Source organism: Nycticebus coucang, chromosome 8 (assembly GCF_027406575.1).
Source record: "Nycticebus coucang isolate mNycCou1 chromosome 8, mNycCou1.pri, whole genome shotgun sequence".
Classification (NCBI taxonomy): domain Eukaryota; kingdom Metazoa; phylum Chordata; class Mammalia; order Primates; family Lorisidae; genus Nycticebus; species Nycticebus coucang.
This window is the reverse complement of record NC_069787.1, coordinates 63252385-63274659: the sequence shown is the minus strand read 5'-3', so window position 1 is coordinate 63274659 and position 22275 is coordinate 63252385. Positions and strand designations below refer to the sequence as shown.

The window sequence follows — 22275 nt, the reverse complement described above, 5'->3', positions numbered from 1 at the left end:
TCTCTTGCCTCAGACTCCTGAGTAGCTGGGACTACAGACCCCTGCCATAACATCCGGCTATTTTTTTGTTGCAGTTCGGCTGGGGCCAGGTTTGAACCTGCCACCCTCGGTATATGGAGCCAGCGTCCTACTCACTGAGTCACAGGCACCACCCTAGTTCCAGTTTAATAGTGTCTACATGGCTTGGCACCTGTAGCTCAGAGGCTAGGGCGCCACCCACGTACACCAGAGGTGGCAGGTTCGAATCCAGCCCCGGGCCTGCCAAACAACAATGACAACTACAACCAAAAAATAGCAGGGCATTGTGGCAGGCGCCTGTAGTCCCAGCTACTTGGGAGGCTGAGGCAAGAGAATGGTTTACACCCAAGAATTGGAGGTTGCTGTGAGCTGTGACGTCACAGCACTCTACCCAGGGTGACAGCCTGAGGCTCTGTCTCAAAAAACAAAAAAAATACTGACTATGCATAGTGTTTGTTTTTCCTTCTTGTGGTACTTCACTTAGAACAGTGGTTCTCAACCTGTGGGTCATGATCCACAGGAACCGTATTAAAGGGATGCGGCCTTAGGAAGGTTGAGAACCACTGACTTAGAAGAATGATCTCCAGTTCCATCCAGGTTAATACAGGACATATTAGTTCACCATTTCTTTTTTTTTTATGGCTGAGCAGTACTCTATGGTATACATATACCACATTTTATTGATCCACTCTTGTACTGATGGGCACTTGGGTTGTTTACACATCTTTGCTATTGTGATTGTGTTGCTATAAACATTTGAGTACAGGTGTCTGAACACCACTTCTTTATCACATATGTGTTTTGCAAATATTTTCTCCCAGTCTGTGGGTTGTCTTTTCATTCTCTTAATAATGTCTTTGCAGGCCAGGTGCTGCGGCTCATGACTGTAATCCTAGCACTCTGAGAGGCTGATGTGGGAGGACTACTTGAGGTCAGGAGTTTGAGACCAGAAAGAGTAAGACCCCATCTCTACTATAAATAGGAAAATTAGCTCTCTATTGGGGCATGTGTCTGTAGTCCCAGATAATTGAGAGGCTGAGGCAGGAGGATTGCTTGATCCCAGGAGTTTGAATTGCTGTCACTAGGCTGAGGCCAAGGCACTCTAGCAAGGCAACAGAGTGAGACTCTGTCTCATAAATAATAATAATTATTATAATACCTTTATGGAGCAGAAATTTTTAATTTTAATGAAGCCCAACTTATCAGTTTTTTTCTTGGATCAGATGTGTTGCTTATAGCTACAAATTTGTTTCCTTCATCATAGAATTCTCAGTGCTAAAAGCATGCCTCGCGTGTAGTACATACTCAATAAAGTATTGGTGAATAAATATGAAAAATTTTAAATGCACTTAGTCACTGACAGAGGGAATTTACCTCATGATACATGTACAAGGATTTTTTTTTTATCGCAGCATTATTTGTAAAGGACAAATACTACTCGTAGATGGGCGGCGCCTGTGGCTCAACGGGTAGGGCGCCGGTCCCATATGCCGGAGGTGGCGGGTTCAAGCCCAGCCCCGGCCAAAAAAAAAAAAAAAAAAAATACTACTCGTAGATTAAATTGTCCATTAATAGAGTAAGCATTAAATAACTTTTTATGAACACAATGAGTTCCTAATAATGTTGTTTTTTGTAGTAAGTATTTCAGTTTTTCCTTTCACCACAGATGAGTTCTCATGACTTCATATCCTCGCCAACATTTTGGATGGTTGGACTCCAGTGCACTGTACCGATATGGTGGATGTGTAATATTATCTCACTATACTTTAAATTTGTATCTTCCTGGCTATCACTAAAGTTGAATAATTTTTCACATGTTTATTGATTGATTGTATTTTCTCTTGTGAAATGTCTCTCAAGTTATCTGCCTTTTGGGGAGAAGGGAATATTTGTCTGTTTATTATGAATTTGTTTGAGTTACATATTCTGTGTTCAAATACCTGTGTCAGTTACACATGCTGTAAATGTCTTCTTGTGAATGATCTGCTTTCCCCCTCTTATGATGATGTCTGTGTAATATGTACACTGAGTATACAAACCAAAGACAAGATGAGTCCTTGCCTTATTTGTATTTATTTTCTTTTATGTTCTTTTTTTTTTTGAGACAGAGCCTCAAGCTGTCACCCTGGGTAGAGTGCTGTGGCATCACAGCTCACAGCAACCTCCAACTCCTGGGCTCAAGCGATTCTCCTGCCTCCGCCTCCCAAGTAGCTAGGACTACAGGTACCCATCACAATGCCAGGCTATTTTTTGGATGTAGTTGTCATTGTTGTTTGGCGGGCCCAGGCTGGATTCAAATCCACCAGCTCTGGTGTATGTGGCTGGCACCTTAGCTGCTTGAGCCACAGGTGCCGAGCCTTCTTTTATGTTCTTGATGGAGCTTTACAGTTCTTTTTTCTTTTTTTTTTGAGACCAAGTCTCACTTTGTCACCCTTGGTAGAGAGTGCTATGGCATCTTAGCTCACAGCAACTGCAAATTCTTGGGCTCAAGTGATTCTCTTGCCTCAGCCTTCCAAATAGCTGAGACTACAGGAGCCCACCAAAAGGCCCAGCTATTTTTTGAGTGACAAGGTCTTGCTCTGGCTCTGGCTGATCCCAAACCCGTGAGCTCAGGCAATCCACTCGCCTTGGCCTCCCAAGTGCTAGGCTTACAGGCATGAGCCACTGCACCCAGCAATTATACTGTCTACTGAATTCTTTTAGCTTTTACATTTTCTTTTTTTTTTTTGAGAGAGAGTCTCACCTTGTCACCCTGTAGAGTGCAGTGATGTCATAGCTCACACCAACCTCAAACTTTTGGGCTCAAGCAATCCTCTTGCTTCAGCCTCTCAAGTAGCTGGGACTACAGGCATACACCACTATGCCCAGTTTATTTTATATTTGTAGTAGAGATGGGGTCTCACTCTTGCTCAGGCTGGTTTCGAGCTCCTGAGCTCAAATAATCCACCTGCCTTGACCTCTTGGAGTGCTAGCCTTATAGGCATGGGCCACTGCATAGTGGCCTACTTTTGTATTTTCAAATTAGTTGGTTTGGTGTTTGTACATTAATTATGTAATACTCTACCTTACTAAGTTAACTTATTTCTTTTCCTTATGATTGAGCAAACCTAATACTCACATAAGGATTAACATTTTAATGGACACACAAGATATTCTCAAGAATTTGAAAGTCTGCAGACTCTGAAATAGCTGTGCATCATTTTCCTGCCTACTCTTTATTTCAAGTTGTTTTTTATTTCTTTTTTTTTTTTTTTGTAGAAACAGAGTCTCACCGTACCGCCCTCGGGTAGAGTGCCGTGGCGTCACACGGCTCACAGCAACCTCTAACTCTTGGGCTTCAGCGATTCTCTTGCCTCAGCCTCCCGAGCAGCTGGGACTACAGGCGCCCGCCACAACGCCCGGCTATGTTTTTTTTTTGTTGTTGCAGTTTGGCCGGGGCTGGGCCTGAACACGCCACCCTCAGCATATGGGGCCGGCGCCCTACTCACTGAGCCATAGGCGCCGCCTCTGAAAGTCTGCAGACTCTGAAATAGCTGTGCATCATTTTCCTGCCTACTCTTTATTTCAAGTTGCTTTTTATTTCTTCAGCTTTTTGTAGAGACGGGGTCTTGCTATATTGCCCAGGCAGTCTTAAACTCCTTGGCCTCCCAAAGTGCTGAGATTACAAGTGTGAGCCACTATGCCCAGTCCTCAAATTGCTTTTTAAACTTGTGTTAGTGGCCAGGCTGTGTGGCTTATGCCTATAATCCTAGCATTCTTGGAGACCAACGCAGGTGGATTGCTTGAGATCAGGAGTTTAGGAGCCAGACTGAGAAAGAGTGACAGAGATCCTGTCTCTACTAAAAAAATAGAAACAGGGCAGTGCCTGTGGCTCAAAGGAGTAGGGCGCCAGCCCCATATGGCAGAGGTGGCAGGTTCAAGCCCAGCCCCGGCCAAAAACTGCCGGCCAAAAAAAAAGAAACAAAACTAGTCAGGCATGGTGGTGGGCACCTGTAGTCCCAGCTACATGGGAGGCTGAAGCAAGAAGATCACTTGAGCCCAGGAGTTTGAGGTTGCTGCGAGCTATGATGCCATGGCACTCTACCCAGAGTGATAGTGAGACTCTGTCTCAAAAAACAAACAAAACAAAACTTGTGTTGGTATGTGTATTTGTATGTGTATAAGCATGTGTCTGCATGTAGTTTTTACACATATAGTCATGCATCTTCTGTGCATATAGGCAAAGGTGACATGAAGCTTGGAGGATAAGGTTCAACATACTCATAAGGGGCCAAAAGTGAGCAGAAAGAAATAGGTCAATGACAGTGGATCAAGGACAGAAAACTTAATAGAAATATGTGTGCACAGATAGTTGTGGAATGTGGACATACTAAATAATTTCACTATATGAATATTAACTACAATATTACCATTATTATTAAAATGATAATATTAATGCTAACAATTACTTACTGAGCATCTGTTTCTGAACACTGTGCTCCGTTTTGAGAAACATTTTTCAATTTACACCAGTTCGGCAAGATATCAATTATTATCTCTATTTCAAAGCTGGCAAAACTGTCACCCAAACTGACTAAATAATCCAGCTAAGAGCACCCAGCAAGTTAGTCACAAGCTGAGCTTTGCGTCCATGCCATCCGGCCCGAAGCACTTGTTTCTTCCACTTGGCCAAACAGACTTTCTGTAGTTTAGACACCCCACAAGTCACCAGCACACACACAAAGAGGCCAGTCCACATGCATTCATGTTCACTGTCACATTGTTACAGCAAAAAAAGAAAATTTCCTTATTATAGATAAATGGTTAAATAATCAATTTTGCATCATGTTCTGTGGAATATAATACTGTTGTAAAAAACACTGGGTAGGTTCGTAGTTACTGACTTGAAAAATCCTCATCCCGTATTACTGTAGTAAGTGAAAGCAGACATTTGCACAATAATATTATAATTATGAGCCGATTTACTATAGAAAATACAGAAAATAGGCTTGGTGCCTGTAGCACAGTGGTTACAGTGCTGGCCACATACACCTAGGCTGGCAGGTTCAAACCCAACCCGGGTCAGCTAAACAACGACAACTGCAAACAAACAAACAAACAAAAAATAGCCGGGCATTGTGGCGGGCACCTGTAGTCCCAGCTACTTGGGAGGCTGAGGCGAGAGAACTGCTTAAGCCCACAAGTTTGAGGTTGCTGTGAGCTGTGATGCTATGGCACTCTACCGAGGGCAACATGCTGACACTCTGTCTCAAAAAAAAAAAAAATGCAGGGGCGGCGCCTGTGGTTCAGTGAGTAGGGCGCTGGCCCCATATGCCGAGGGTGGCGGGTTCAAACCTAGCCCCGGCCAAACTGGAACAAAAAAATAGCCGGGCGTTGTGGCGGGTGCCTGTAGTCCCAGCTGCTCGGGAGGCTGAGGCAAGAGAATCGCGGAAGCCCAAGAGTTAGAGGTTGCTGTGAGCTGTGTGATGATGCCACGGCACTGTACCCGAGGGCGGTACAGTGAGACTCTGTCTCTACAAAAAAAAAAAAAAAAAAAAAATGCAGAAAATAATACTTGATGGTTGGCTCGGCACCTGTACCTCAGCAGCTAGGGTACCAGCTCCATACACCGGAGCTGGTGGGTTTGAATGGAGCCGGGTCTGCCAAACAACAATGACAACTACAACCAAAAAACAGCCAGGCATTGTGGTGGGCACCTGTAGTCCCAGCTACTTGGGAGGCTGAGGCAAGAGAATCACTTAAGCCCAAGAGTTTGAGGTTGCTGTGAGCTGTGATGCAACAGCACTCTACCAAGGGCGACATAGTGAGACTCTGTCTCAAAAAAATAATACTTGATGGAGTCTACTATTTAATTCCTGTATACAAATTTATAAGCTATATATTCAAAATTTGTGTAATTGACTGTGTGCAAATTATGCCTAAATATAAAAGTGCATTGCATTTATGTTTTAGTCTCTATATAAAAATACATAGAAGCTGACCTGAAGCAATATACACCCAACTTTTGGCAATGATTTCCTGGAGGGAGACTTCTGCTTTTTCTCTGCATACTTCTGGTATTGTTCAAATATTTTCTTTCTTTCTTTCTTGAGACACAGTCTCAAGCTGTTGCACTGGGCAGCGTGCCGTGGCGTCACAGCTCACAATCACCTCAGACTCTGGGGCTCAAGCGATTCTTCTGCTTCAGCTTCCCAAGTAGCTGGGACTACAGGTGGCTGCCACAATGCGAGGCTGCTTTTTTGTTGTTGCCGTTGTTGTTTTAGCTGGCCCAGGCTGGGTTCGAACCTGCCAGCCTCAGTGTATGTGACTGGAGCCCTACCCACTGAGCTACAGGTACCTCCCACTGTTTAAATATTTTAAAAAGGAGAATGAGTTGATTGGGTATCTAATAAAAAAAAAACCCACATATTTTTTATCAATAAAATAAATAAAATAATTAATCAATTAGTAGACAAAATTAACACATAACAAATATATTTTGGAAGAAAACAAGCTGCTAAGAATTTATGTAAAGATTCTTCTCATCATCACTCTTGAGAAATATGTCAGAACTATATTTTCTCTATTTTTGCCTTTCTAAGGAGAAGTCAACAGTAAGTCATCAGTTAACTTCTGTAAGGGGCCTTCCTAATACCCTAATCACTATCTGACCAGACAACGGCATGTGGAGGTGAGATATGAACACCATCACTGCCCTACCAGAAGCCCGACCCCACCTCAGGAACCTGGAGCCTACGAAAGTCTTGGTACTTGCCTGAGAAAGATAATTCACTTCTTCCCACACCTAGTGGCATGCGGATGATGCAGCTTCTAGAAATAAACATGATACCTATATATTTATAGGCATATAGGAACACTGTATAGCTGGTGTGACTTAAAAAGCAGCGAACAAGAAGAAATCAGATTAAAACTATCAAATATTAGGTCTTACCAAATTGCCAGAAATTTATGTAATGACTGTACACAATACTGGCATGGGATGAGAGGGTCATGATGACAAGTAAGGCTGGGGAAATTAGCAGGAGCCAAAATACAAAAGGGTGTTCCAAAAGTTGCCCATAAAGTGGCCACACATGGGGAAAATGGGAAACTGTAGCTAAGGTACCCTTATTCACAAAATATTCATTACAAAATTTTACAAAAAGATGGCTCAGTACCTGTAGCTCAGCAGCTAGGGTGCCAGCCACATACGCCGGAGCAGGCAGGTTTGAACACAGCCTGGGCCTGCCAGACAGCAACGATAACTACAATAATAACAACAAAAAATAGCCAGGCATTGAAATGGGTGCCTGTAATCTCAGCTACTTGGGAGGCTGAGGCAAGAGAATCACTTAAGCCCGAGAGTTTGAGGTTGCTATGAGCTGTAACGCCATGGCACTCTACCGAAGGCAACATAATGAGACTCTGACTCAAAAAAAAATTTTTTTTACAAAGAGGGACCCAACATGTACAGAATGTTTTGTACATACTTTAAAATTTAAAATATTTAAAATTTTGTAAACTTAGGTACGTTTTGCTACAATTTCCCATTTTTCCCTACATATGACAACTTCATGGGTGACTTTTGGGACACCCTGTAGACAGAGCTTTGTCAAATACATTAGGGAGTTTATCCCAAGAATCTGGGGCTGGGCAGGCCAATAATGGGGGATCACCTCTGGCGACTACAAGGGGAATGCACTAAGAGGGAACCAGACTAGAAGTGTTGAGCAGTAGGGGGTAGTGCAGTAATCAGGCAAAATATTTCAGTGGCCTGGAACCAGGGCATAGTAGTGGGGATGGAGAGAAGTGGATGGGTGGAGGGATACTGAGGAGAAAGATTACACAGGTCTTGGCAATCAATTGTATATATCCTAAAAGGGAGGATGGGCTGGTGGTGTTACCTGTATCAGCGAGGGTTAAATCAGCAAAGCAGAACCTAGACATCATGGAATAAAGAATTTATTTATTTTGTAGGAGGAGCTGGACAATTTAACATCTGTGAAGAGGAGTTAGAGGCTCAGAGAAATTCCCCAACCAATCCATCTGAGAAGCCAGAGATGTCTAGCTGTGACACAAAATGGGCTGACGGAGCAGTATAGAGAAAGCGATTGCCTGTGCAGGTGCATAGGCAGGTACCTGCTAATAGTGGGCAAGGCCTGCATCTGGAGCCCACGCTGGAGGGAGAGTAGTGGGGGGCAAGGACACGCTGAAACCTTCCAGACAATGCTAAACTCATTGAGCAATAACAGCATTCAAAATCTTTTCCTGGCCAACTCTAATCCAGAACCACATAAGAAAAGGGATTCTAGGAAACAGTTTTCAGCCTAATGAGGCTGATGATCAGAGAAGATTCTAGAGACTTAGTGAGTTCAAGTTTGACCATATTCACTTTGGGTTGATGGTGATACACCCTCCTAGAGACATCCAGTAGAGAGTTGGGCTCGCCCAAACTTCCTCAGGGTACAAGCAACTCTAGGACTCTTGTTCTCACTCTGCTTGAGGGTGAGGGAGTGACATGCAGCTGCAGATCTAAGAACTCAAGATACTGGCTGGCACAGAGAATCAAAAAGTCCATCAAGTGGTGGGGGTAAAAAAAAGCAAAAAAGGACAGTCTACTCCAAAGGATGCCTGCAACTCTAAGGTTGAGAGAGCAATTCGGAGTGGGCAGACTCTACGTGACTGGCAGAGAGGGGTGTCCTGGAGGGAGGGGCTGAGGAACTCTAATCCTGGATGTGAAGGCAACTCTTGTGTACAGTAAGGATAGTCTGCTAGAATGACTATTTTTCTTTTCTTTTCTTTTTCTTTTTCTTTTTTTTGAGACAGAGCCTCAAGCTCTCGCCCTGGGTAGAGTGCTGTGGCATCACAGCTCACAGCAACCTCCAACTCCTGGGCTCAAGGGATTCTCTAGCCTCAGCCTCCCAAGTAGCTGGGACTACAGGCGCCCACCACAATGCCCGGCTATTTTTTGGTTGCAGCCGTCATTGTTGTTTGGTGGGCCGGAGCTGGATTCGAACCTGCCAGCTCAGGTGTATGTGGCTGGCACCTTACCTGCTTGAGCCACAGGCGCCCAAGCCAGAATGACTATTTTCAAAGTGACACAACTTACCAAAAAAATACTGCTTGATAGTCACTCCTCATACATTTTTTTTCCTACCACGTGGGCATAAGACAATATGTTTAATGAACAGTTCTTGTCAAAATTCCAAGGCAAGTGTGTTACTTAATACAACATGTGATCTTATTACTTCACAGCCCTTCTGAATCATAAAGTGAGTTCTGCTGAGGTTCCAGGTGACATAGTAAACACTCCACACAGGAGGCTGTACCATCAAGTCAGGGGAACCTCCCTCACTGCCATCATCACCGTCACCACTGCTGCCTCAGCCGTCACTACTACCTCTATCTCTGTCACATCCCTGCTCAAGGTGAAGGGACAGAGGCGGGGGCAAGGGACAAAGGGAGGTCAAAGAACAGCAGCAATTCCAAAGGAATATGGAAATTAGTAGTGTGTATGGTAAATTTTCTTAATTTTTGTCTGATAACAAATGTAGTCAATGAAAATAATATCTACAGTGTTCTTTGTTCTCCACAAATGAAACCATGGCTTCCTGTCAGACTCTGTACATGTGAGAGTGATATTCCTCTACCTTTACAAAACAGGATTTCTCTTCCTCTCTCTGCACTTATTTGGCTATATTTATTATGAATGATTAAATGAATGAACATGTGAATGATGTATTACATTCTAAGAATGGCCTGTGTATTATGGGTATCCACAACATATGGAAAAATGAAGTTCTGATACCAGGAATATTTATTTATTCATTTGACTTCAGGTCAAATCATGGTATTAGTGTGTCTTTTATATTGTCCCAGCAGTCCATTGAGGTTCATAAAAATTACATTCCTTCACATGAATATTAAAAAAAATAGCAATTAAAAATCTTTTTTTTTTTTTTTGTAGAGACAGAGTCTCACTTTATGGCCCTCGGTAGAGTGCCATGGCATCACACAGCTCACAGCAACCTCCAACTCCTGGGCTTAAGCGATTCTCTTGCCTCAGCCTCCCGAGTAGCTGGGACTACAGGCGCCCGCCACAACGCCCAGCTATTTTTTGGTTGCAGTTTGGCCGGGGCCGGGCTTGAACCCACCACCCTTGGCATATGGGGCCGGCGCCTTACCAACTGAGCCACAGGCGCCGCCGCAATTAAAAATCTTTATATACATTTTTTTTCAAGACCGAGTTTTATTATGTTGCCATGATTAGAGTGCCGTGGCATCATAACTCACAGCGATCTCAAATGCTTGGGCAAATGCTTGCCTAAGCCTCCCAAGTAGCTGGGACTATAGGTGCCTGCTACAACACCTGGCTATTTTTTGTTGCAGTTGTCATTGTTGTTTAGCTGGCCCAGGCTGGGTTCGAACCCACCAGCTTCTATGTATGTGGCTGGTGACTGTACTATGAGCACAGAGCCTAAAAAATCTTTATATACATTTTGGTCAAAAGTACTTGAAAAGCTTGACAGTGGAACTGGGCACCTTGTCTCACACCCGTAATCCTAGCACTCTGGAAGGCAGAGGCACCTGGATTGCTGGAGGTCAGGAGTTTGAGACCAGCCTGAGCAAAAGCGAGGCCCCGTCTCTAAAAGATACTCATGGGGCATTGTGGCAAGCCCCTGTTGTCTCAGCCACTCAGAAGGCTGAGACAAGTTCACTTGAGCCCAGGAGTTGGAGGTTGCTGTGAGCTGTGACGCCTTGGCACTCTACCCAGGACAACATAGTGAGATTCTGTTACAAAAAAAAAAAAAAAAAATAGAAATGAAAGAAAGAAAGAAAAAAAGAGGTTTGACAGTGTCCAATTCCCTCTCCTACCTCTGTGCTTGCCTATCCATTTCTTTTGCTGGCTCTCCTTCCTCCTTCTGCCTGCTAACTGGTCATTCCCTTGGATTTTGCCTTGGACCATTCGCTGGTATCTCTCAACCGTGAGTTTTTCTAGGTCAGTCTCTTAGGTCTCATGATGCCATTCCTAGCCAGATGAAGAGCCAGCTCCCTTGTTGGGTAATAGGGCCCTGTCCTTGGCTCCATCTGACCTGATCAATCCTTTTATTAATGACTTAGATGAGCATATGGATGGCCTGTGAACTTTGCCTCTCATAACTTCCAGGGTAGGATGCAATCCTCGTCCATCTGTGCATCTCAGCACCTTGCAAAATGACTTAGCCTGTTTTTTTTTTTTTAAATACTTTTATTATTTATTTATTTATTTATTTATTTTTGTGGTTTTTGGCCGGGGCTGGGTTTGAACCTGCCACCTCCAGCATATGGGACCAGCGCCCTACTCCTTGAGCCACAGGCGCCGCCCAACTTAGCCTGTTACAGGGACCAAAGACGTGACTGGATGCTGGTCAAATTTGTCGATGAAACTGAAGTGTTTATGGGTGAGTAGATATGATTGGGGGATTGGTATTAAAATATTCTAGCAAAAAAAAATAACAAAATAAAATAAACTGGATGGAGTTACAGATAAAACAAGACTGAAAAAATTTACAAAACTGATAATGGTTGAAGCTGGTTAATGAGTACGTGGGGACTAATTATACACTTCTACTTTTTTTCCTCCTTCATTTTGTTTTTATTATAACATGTTTGCTTAATTTACAGCAAGCTGAAAAGTAGCTGGGTTTTGTTTTGATTCAAATATTGATGTTTTAAAGGTTATACACAATATTTGTTAAAAAGAACATATAAAAATACCTTTTTAGGGTGGTGCCTGTAGCTCAGTGGGTAGGGCACTGGCTACGTACACCAGGGCTGGTGGGTTCAAACCTGGCCCCTGGCTGCAAAACAACGATGACAATTGCAAGAAAAGAAAAAAAAAAAAAATAACTGGGCATTGCAGCGGGTGCCTGTAGTCCCAACTACTTCAGAGGCTGAGGCAAGAGAATCGCTTAAACCCAAGAGTTTGAGGTTGCTGTGAGCTACAATGCCATGGCACTCTACTGAGGATGACATTGTGAGACTCTGACTCAATAATAATAAAAAACATACCTTTTAAGAAGCTTCTATATAAGAAAGCAAATACTGCCAGGTGCGGTGGCTCATGCCTGTAATCCCAGCACTGTAGGAGGCTGAGGAGGGAGAATTGCTTGAGCTCTGGAGTTCAAGATTGCCTGAGCGAGAGTGAGACCCCCGACTCCTAAAAAAATGGAAAAACCCAGCTGGTCGCTGTGGCGAGCGCCTGTAATTCCAGTGGCTTTGGAGGCTGAGACAGCGAGATGCCCATAGCCCGATTCTGAGTTTGCAGTGAGCTATGACTCCATTGCACTCTGCTCAGGGAATAGGGTGGAACTCTGCCTCAACAACAACAAAGGAAGGAAGGAAAGAAGGAAAAGGAAGGAAAAGGAAGGAAGGAAGACAAAGTTTGACCCCACAACTTTCCTCTTTGCTAGAACTGGAAAATTTTGCTAGAGTTTTTTTGTTCAACTCTCTATCCAGGAAAATCTAAAAAAATTAAATAAAATAAAGAAATGTGTATATAAATGATTACATACAGTCATACAACTATTAATTGTAAGCAATAAAAAAAGAAAGTTAGAAATACTGTCAAACACACAAAGATTCTAGAATCAATCATTTAAACACATACCGCCAGTAGTATTTAAATACCATCTTTTGTTCACTGCAGGCAAAGCCTAGATTGATAAAACAAAAATTAAAAAAATGTAATCCCCGCAAGACATGATTGCAAGAGGGACTTTACCTAACAATTGCAATCAGTGTAACCTGGCTTATTGTACCCTCAATGAATCCCCAACAATAAAAAAAAAAAAAAAGAAAGAAAGAAAAAAAATACTGACAACACCAAATTCTGGCAAGCATATGGAATATGCTTTTTCTTGCCAGAAAAAAAAAATGTAATCCCCTAAAAGGAATCATTTCCCCCTAATATTTATTACTTGCATTTGCAAGCAAGCAATCTGAGATTTTTCTCGCTATTCTGAAATGAGATTGGACATGTCAAGTCACTTTTATCCCCAAAACAATCTTTCAGAGAAATATTAGAAATTATAAATGGGTGAAGGTATTACTTCTTCATTTTTAGTTGGGTACTACACATTGATGATCAAAAACTGAGAGATGTAGCCAGGTGAGGGGCTCACACCTATAATCCTAGCACTCTGGGAGGCTGAAGAGGGAGGATCCCTTGAGGTCAGGAGTTTGAGACCAGCCTGAGCAACATAGCAAGACCCTGTCTCCACAAAAAACCTCAGAGATGTGACTCTTTGCTTAAAACTGACTAATCCAAATCGGCTAGAATGAGAGAGCTGACTTTCAATTTGCCTCATATTAAATAAATTGAGATGTGAAGAGCAAACCTCCTTCATAAAAAGGCAGGCATATTTTGATATAAATGCACATGCTTCCGGGTACGTTGGCTCATGTCTATAATCCTAGCACTCTGGGAAGTTGAGGCAGGTAGATTGCTTGAGCTCACAAGTTCAAGACCAGTCAGAGCAACAGTGAGACCCTATCTCTAAAAAAATAGCCAGGTGTTAGACTGGGCATAGTGGCTCAAGGCTGTAATCCCAGTGCTCTGGAAGGCTGAGGCAGGCAGATTGCATGAGCTCATGAATTGGAGACCAACCTGAGCTAGAGTGAGACCCCAACTCTAAAAAATTAGCCGGGCGTTGTGGCAGGCACCTGTAGTCTCAGCTACTCAGGAGGTTGAAGCAAGATGATTGCTTGAGCCTGAGTTTGAGGTTGCTGTGAGCTATGATGATGCCATGGCACTTTAACCAGAGCAACAGAGTGAGACTTTGTTTAAAAAAAAAAAAAAAAAAAAAGGCTCGGCGCCTGTAGCTCAGTGGTTAGGGTGTCAGCCATATACACTGAGGCAGGTGGGTTCAACTCAGGCCAAGCCTGCTAAACAACAATGACAACTGCAACAAAAAAATAGCCAGGCATTGTGGCAGGTGCCTGTATCCCAGTTTCTTAGGAAGTTGAGGCAAGAGAATAGCTTAAGCCCAGAAGTGGCACTCTGAGGGTGACATAGTGAGACTCTGTCTCAAAAAAAAAAGAGAGAGAGAATCTTCACAAAAATATACAAAGACACATCAAATTGGTAGCTGCCCATAACATTAAACAAATAGACTCAAAAACAAACAAACAAACAAATAGACTCTTTTTTTTTTTTTTGCAGTTTTTGGCCGAGGCCAGGTTTGAACCCGCCACCTCCAGTATATGGGGCAGGCACCCTACTCCTTGAGCCACAGGCACCACCTGCAAGCTAGTCTCTTTTTAAAATTGTTTTATTTATTTATTTATTTATTTATTTATTTATTTTTCTTCCAAACTAGACTCTTAAGAATGTCTTCTTGCTGGGTGTGGCATATCTCAACTGTAATCCTAGCACTCTGGGAGGCTAAGGTGGGAGAATCACTTGAGCTCAGCAGTTCAAGACCAGCCTTAGCAAGAGCAAGACCCCATGTCTACTAAAAAGAGAAAAATTACCCAAGCACTGTGGTGGGTGCCTGTAGTCCCCTGAGAGGCTGAGGCAGGAGGATCACTTGAACCCAGGAATTTGAGGATGCTGTGAGCTAGACTGATGCCATGGCACTCTAGCATGAGTGACAGAGTGAGATTCTGTCTCAAAAAAAGAAGAGTGTCTTCTCAACAGCAACTTTTAATTGTAACCATTTCCTTGTGCCAGGAAAACATGTTTTTTGAGCATCATTGCAACTTTGTATTACTGATAATTTAAGTAAACCAAATTATGGGCAAATGAATGGTACACACCTAAAAGTTATCATGGTTTATGCCACTAGTGGCCCCTGGATTTAGGACTAGTCCAAGACCTTGATCTAGATTTTGACCTAGACCTAGACTGTGATGGTGACTGAGATTTGAATTGAGGGGGTTTGTTTTTTCCTTGATTCCTTTTCATATCTTGAGCCAGGCTTACTGGATTTTGTTTTGTATAATGCACCCAGACTTTCAGGAAAAACGTCATCCATTTTAATCTTTTAATTCAAACTTTTGTTTCTATTTGGTTATTTGTTTTTTGTATTATAATGGAATTTCAGCATTTATTTTTAATGTAAAGTTATACTTTTTAAATTTTTTTTTTGACAGAGCCTCAAGCTGTTGCCCTGGCTAGAGTGCTATAGCATCATAGCTCACAGCAACCTCCAACTCCTGGGCTCAAGAGATTCTTCTGCCTTCGCCTCCTAGCTGGGACTACAGGCACCTGCAACAACGCCTGGCTATGTTTTGGTTGCAGCCATCGTTGTTTGTTGGGCCCGGGCTGGATTTGAACCCGCCAGCTCAGGTGTATGTGGCTGGCGCCTTAGCTGCTTGAGCCACAGGCGCTGAGCTGCACAAATTTATACTTTTAATGCATAATGCATAAGCATAAATAAAATAATTTAAAACATTAATATAGACAAAGAATCTGTACTACCCGTGTATAATGTGCAACCTTATTTTTCCCTCAAAATTTTAGGAAAAAAGCACTCATTATACCTGGCAAAATACAATATAATATGTTTTGGAGTCTGTTTTAGAGGTGCCTCTACTTTTGGTGTGAGATGTAAACCTAGAATGTAATTTGGACTTCATTTTTTTCTTGGGCTGGAACTTGGACTATGATCTTGAATTGGATTTAGATTTTGAAAAAGATCAATTTTGGTGTTTGAGTCTATCATTGGGTGTTTTGAGGGTTTTTTTGGAGACAGTCTCACTATGTCACCCTCAGTAGAGTGCTATGGCATCATGGCTCACAGCAACCTCAAACTCTTGTGCTTAAGCGATTCTCTTGCCTCAGCCTCCCAAGTAGCTGGGATGACAGGCGCCCACCACAATGCCCAGCTATTTTTTGTTGCTGTTGTCATCATCATTGTTGTTTAGCAGCCCTGGGCTGGGTTGGAACTCACCAGCTCTGGTGTATGTGTCTGGCGCCCTAACCACTGAACTATGGGCACTGAGCCTGAATCTATCACTGTTAGAATGTCTTCTGCTATGCTCTGGTCTTCCACTTGGTCTATTGTTTCTAGGACCACAAGATCTTCTTCTTCTTCTTCTTCTTTTTTTTTTAAGATCTTCTATAGTTGTAAACAATAGATCAACTTCTTGATCTCCTTCTTTTATAACTTCAGCTTCTAGAACATCTATATCATAATCATCACAGTGTCAAGAATGGCACACATTCCCTCCTTGGTTTTCATCTGATTTGGTGTCTTCCAATCTCCTGTGCAAACCATATCTCAATTTGACGTACACACATCCATTTTCTGACCAAATTATGCAAAGCATCTTCGGCACCACTAATACCCTCAACATGTGATCCGGTATGACTCCTTTAATCTTGGCCATCATTCAACTTCATCTCGACCTTTAACTGTTTAAGTGCTTGTCCAGAAGGACTGTCATGAGATGCTTGGTCAAATACGACAAATGGTTATACCTTTAACTTTAAAAAAACATCCTTTTCGGGCAGTGCCTGTGGCTCAAAGGGATAGGGTGCCGGTCCCATATGCCGGAGGTGGCGGGTTCAAATCCAGCCCTGGCCAAAACCCACCAAAAAAAAAACAAAAAACAAAAAACATCCTTTTCACCTTCCTTTTGGCTGGAGACGCTATCTGCCAGTAATTCACCAAGATGATGAACACAAAGGGAAAGAGCAGAGGCCTCCATACATGTTCTTTAGGCCTTTTATAGAAAATGTGGAGTTGTTCCTTTGGCCACATACATAGGAATCTACAAGAAAGGTGACATTGTAGACATCAAGGCAATGAATACTGTTCAAAAAGGCCACGCAAATATTACCATGGCAAAACTGGAAGAGTCCACAGTGTTATCCAGCATGCTATTGGTATTGTTGTAAACAAATAGTTAAGGGCAAATTCTTGCCAAGACGATTAATGTTCATGTTGAGCACATTAAGTACTCTAAGAGCTGAGATAATTTCCTGAACCACGTGAAGGAAAATGACAAACAAAGAAATATTTTTGTGCACTTCAGAGGAGTAGAAGAGAAAGGTACTTAGGTCCAACTGAAGTGCCTGCCAGCTCCACCCAGAGAAGCTCACTCTGAGAGAACCAGTAGAAATGATCCGGGCTGCTGGAACCTATGCTTGATGAATTCATGGCATTCTAGGCACAGTAAGATTTGTGACAGCCAACGGAAAGGATCCTGCGCTTCTACAACCTATTCCCCATGAATCTGTGGCATAATAGGTGTCAAAACAACAACAACCAAAAAACGCTACTGCAAAAATGTTTCCCTTCGTTGAGTAGATGCGGAATGACTCCTTCCCTAAAGAAATATTTAAAGTATTGCAGCTCAATTTACAATGGCCAAAATGTGGATACAGCCTAAATGCCCACCAACCCAGGAATGAATTAACATGCTGTGGTACATGTATACCATGGAATACTATTCAGCTATTAAAAAAAATGGAGACTTTACATCCTTCATATTAACCTGGATGGAAGTGGAAGACATTATTCTTAGTAAAGCATCACAAGAATGGAGAAGCATGACTCCTATGTACTCAATTTTGATATGAGGACAATTAATGACAATTAAGGTTATAGGGTGGGGGAGGAAAAGCAGAAAGAGGGACAGAGGGAGGGGGATGCGGCCTTGGTGTGTGTCACACTTTATGGGAGCAAGACATGATTGCAAGAGGGACTTTACGTAACAATTGCAATCAGTGTAACCTGGCTTATTGTACCCTCAATGAATCCCCATCAATAAAAAAAAAAAAGAAATATTTAAAGTAAATTTTAGTAGTATCCTAACACACACACACATCCTTTCCTCCCTTTTACAGAAAAATCAGCACTTAGTCTATTAGGCTTTTCTTTATTTTTTTCTTTTCTCATCCTCTCCCTTGTCCTCAAACCTGATCCTTAAGAGGTGTTTGGCTTGCCTACTTGTCCTAAGTGTTGAACTCTACTTTAGAGGTTCTTTCATGCTTGCTCTTTGAGGTCGTCATAACTGCACAGTTTTATAGTCTACCTGTATGAACTTGAATTTCAAACTTTGACACTTGATCATAAGCAAATCTTCTCTGACGGTGAGTGTAGAAATCAAGCTGAACATACATTTTAATCATAGGACCACAACAACCAAATTTATGTGTAAAGATTCAGACCTGGAGTTGTCCACCAGGTTCCTGACCAACAGAGACACGTCAGGGTGCAGGTGGCAGGACTTGGGGAGGCATGAGTCTCTGTGGAGGGCGCTATGGTGTTAGCAAGCCATCTGCAGTTCCCGCTGCGGATCTTCAGATGGGCGTAACCACTGTCTCTGCTACTGCCTCTTCCTGCGAGACTTCACTCTCGCCTCTGCCACACTCTGCCTCCACACATCTCACTCTATCCTTTTGTGTAATTTTTTTTTGTAGAGACAGAGTCTCACTTTATGGCCCACAGTAGAGTGCCATGGCATCACACAGCTCACAGCAACCTCCAAATCCTGGGCTTACGCGATTCTCTTGCCTCAGCCTCCCGAGTAGCTGGGACTACAGGCACCTGCCACAACGCCCAGCTATTTTTTGGTTCCCTTTTGTGTAATTTTTAAAATTTCCATTAAAGAAGAGAAAAAGAACCAAAAATCTGTTGGTGAGGCAAAGCCAGGAAGGCTTGAAAATATGCATACAGTTCTAATAGCATTTACAAAGTGGTAATCTGTAAATAAAATTAGACTTTAGGGATAACTAGCTGTATCCAATATTTTGGGGCACTTCAGAGGATTAAATACAAAAAAGTAGCAAAACATTTCAAACTTACCAGAGTTTTGCTTGTGTCTTTAATTTTTCTTGATATAGAGTCTCACTCTGTCACCTTGAGTAAAGTGCCGTGGCATCATTATATTTCATAGCAACCTCAAACTCTTGGGCTCAAGAGATCCTCTTGCCTCAGCCTCCTGAGTAGCTGGGACTACAGGCTTTGCCCACTATACTTGGCTAGTTTTCTTCTTCTTCTTCTTCTTTTTTTAGTAGAGGCAGGGTCTCGCTCTTGCTCAGGTTGATCTCCATCTCCTGAGCTCCAGCAATCCTCCTGCCTCAGACTCCGAGAGTGCTAGGATTATAAGTGTGAGCCATCCCACGCTGCCTTTAATTTTTAATTATATTGCCATGTGTAAACTACATATGAAGTTTGCCAAAGCCTTTTTGTCTGTCACATAGTACACCACTTTATAGTTTATTGCACAAGGCTTTCCTTTCTAGAAATAAGATTTCTATATAATGTATAGGATGCAAATTCTATTGGCAAGAATCTTAAAGATATATACCTATTTTCGGGCAGCGCCTGTGGTTCAGTCGGTAAGGCGCCGGCCCCATATACCGAGGGTGGCGGGTTCAAACCTGCCCCCGCCAAACTGCAACCAAAAAATAGCCGGGTGTTGTGGTGGGCGCCTGTAGTCCCAGCTACTCGGGAGGCTGAGGCAAGAGAATCACTTTAAGCCCAGGAGTTGGAGGTTGCTGTGAGCTGTGTGAGGCCACGGCACTCTACCGAGGGCCATAAAGTGAGACTCTGCCTCTACAAAAAAAAAAAAAAGATATATACCTATATATACCTATATATTCGATAGCCATTATTTTACTTGTCTTCTTCTTCTTTTTTTTTTTTTAGACAGAATCTTGCTCTGTGGCCAAGCCTAGAGTGCTAGTTGTCATCATAGTTCTTTGCAACCTCAAACTCCTGGGTTCAAGTGATCCTCCTGCCTCAGCCATCCCGGTAGCTGGAATACAGGCTCGCACTACCATGCCTGGTCAATTGTTCTACTTTTTGTAGAGACAGGATCTCACTCTTGCTCAGGCTGGTCTCAAACTCTTGGCCTCAAGTAATCCTCCAATCTCAGCCTCCCAAAGTGTTAGGAGTACAGGTGTGAACCACTGTGCCCAGACTTATTTGTTCGTTTTTAATTTATATACATTTCTCAAAATTGTGTTCTATGTGTATTTTGTCTAGTTGATTACTTATTAAAACTGTGTAATATAGCTGTAACTAAGTGATATGTAAAAAATTTACCACAAACATTAATAAATATGTATTTTGCAATTCTGAAATATTCAGATATGGGTTTTGATGTTAAAACAATTCACTTCCATTGATCTCCTAATTTTTTCTTAAATTAGTTTTACATGGAACACATTTACCCCTAAACATCTCAATTTCATGCCTTTATGTAACATGTTTTCGTTTTGTATCTTTCTCAGTGCCTTTTCACATAGGGTAGAGGGAGCAGGCATCTCAACTAAAACTAGAAAAATAAAGGTATTGTGGTGGGTGCCGATAGTCCCAGCTACTCAGGAAGCTTAGGCAAGAGGATTGCTTGAAACTAGGAGTTTGAGATTGCTGTAAGCTTAGACTGATGCCATGGCACTCTAGTCTGGACAACAGAGTGAGACTTTGTATCAAAAATGAATAAATAGGGCAGTGCCTGTGGCTGAGTAGGGCGCTGGCCCCACATACCAAGGGTAGCGGGTTCAAACCTGGCCCTGGCCAACTGGTGGGTGCCTGTAGTCCCAGCTACTCAGGAGGCTGAGGCAAGAGAATCAGGCTGGTCTCAAACTCTTGGCCTCAAGTAATCCTCCCTCCCCTAAGCCTAAGAGCTGGAGGTGCTGTGATGCCACAGCACTCTACTGAGGGTGATAAAGTGAGACTATCTCTTAAAAAAAAAAAGTTAATAAATAAATATTGAAACCCTCCAAATAGCAAGCATAAAATATGATAACTAAAAAAATATAAAATTTAAAATTTAGTATAAGAACTATTTATATAGCATTACATTGTAGTATGTATTATAAATAATCAAGAGATGATTTAAGGTATATGGGAGAATGTGCATGGATTATATGCAAATACCATGCCATTTTATTTATTATTTATTTATTTATTTTGAGACAGAGTCTCACTTTCTTTTCCCTGGTAGAATGCTGTGGTCATCATAGCTCACAGCAACCTCAAACTCTCAGGCTCAAGCTATTCTCTGGCCTCAGCCTCCCGAGTAGCTGTGACTATAGGTGTTTGCCACAACACCGGGCTATTTTTAGAGATGAGGTCTTGCTCTTGCTCAGGCTGGTCTTGAACTTGTGAGCTCAAGTGATCCACCTGCCAAGGCCTCCAAAGTGCTGAGATTACAGGTGTGAGCCACTATGACCAGCTACCATGCCATTGTATATCAGGGTCTTGAATTTTCTGGGATTTTGGTATCTGAGGGCCCTGGAAAAAATCCCCCACAGATATTCAGGGATAAGTGTATATTATTTTGTCTCCATATTCAAACTTTCTGTCTATGACATAGTATTGACTGAAAGTGGCACATTCTAGGAGGGCATGCCATGCAAAATATGACCCCACTTACTTTTCATATTATATTTATATATACAGTCATATTTGGAAAGATAGATAAGAAATTGTTAAATGACTATTTGGACTTGAATTTGGTAATTAGAAGTAGGGTAGGAGATAGAGAACATTCTTTCATTGTCTACTTTGTAGCCTCTACATTTCTACATTCAACTTACAACATGATTATGCGTTACTTTTTTTTTTTTTGGAGACAGAGCCTCAAGCTGTCCCCCTGGGTAGAGTGCTGTGTCATCACATCTCACAGCAACTTCCAACTCCTGGGCTTAAGTGATTCTCTTGCCTCAGCCTCCCAAGTAGCTGGGACTACAGGCGCCCGCCACAACCCCTGGCTATTTTTTTGCTGCAGTTTGGCTGGGGCCAGGTTCGAACTCACCACCCTCGGTATATAGGGCCAGTGCCCTACTCACTGAGCCACAGGCGCCGCCCAAGTTGTGGCTATTATACTCACTGGGGTCTCTAAGAATTTTGCCCTTACTATCAGTTCTTTTCATCGTTCTGCTTAGTTGTGGAACGATCCATTTATTTTCTTGTGAACCCTTTAATTAGGACAAAAGTGTACCTCGTGTTTGTGTTTTAACCTAAGTATTATTATAAAACAGTCAAAAAGCTAAAAATTTTTAAACTTTTGTAATCTTTTTTTTTTTTGGCCAGGGCTGGGTTTGAACCCACCACCTCTGGCATATGGGACTGGCGCCCTACTCCTTGAGCCACAGGCGCCGCCCCAAGTTATAGTAATCTTAAACCAGATGAGATAGAGTACACAAATAAGTACATCCATGCTGCAATAATAGGAATACATTCTGGGAGATGCATCATTAGGCAATTTCGTTGTTATGTGGACATTGAAATGTGTTTACACAAACCTAGATGGTGTGGCCCACTGAAATCTATG

The 22275-nt window shown here is 42.4% G+C and overlaps 1 pseudogene; it reads right to left on the bottom strand.

The window, feature by feature from the left end:
* Nucleotides 1-14821: 14821 nt before the first annotated feature.
* Nucleotides 14822-21543, bottom strand: LOC128591348 (serine/arginine-rich splicing factor 10-like; annotated as a pseudogene).
* Nucleotides 21544-22275: the final 732 nt, after the last annotated feature.